The following is a 216-nucleotide window of genomic DNA, read 5'->3' as shown; positions in this document are numbered from 1 at the left end:
CATCAATTCTTCGGCGCTCAGCTTTCCTTATAGTCCAACTCTCACATCCATACATGACCACTGGAAAAACCATAGCCTTGACTAGATGGACCTTTGTTGACAAAGTAATGTCTCTATTTTTGATATGCTGTCTAGGTTGGTCATAACTTTCCTTCCAAGGAGTAAGCGTCTTTTAATTTCATGGCTGCAATCACCATCTACAGTGATTTTAGAGCC

The sequence above is a fragment of the Bison bison genome, unplaced genomic scaffold (genome assembly GCF_000754665.1).
Source record: "Bison bison bison isolate TAMUID 2011002044 unplaced genomic scaffold, Bison_UMD1.0 scf7180017857815, whole genome shotgun sequence".
NCBI lineage: Eukaryota > Metazoa > Chordata > Mammalia > Artiodactyla > Bovidae > Bison > Bison bison.
Note: the sequence above shows the minus strand (reverse complement) of the source record.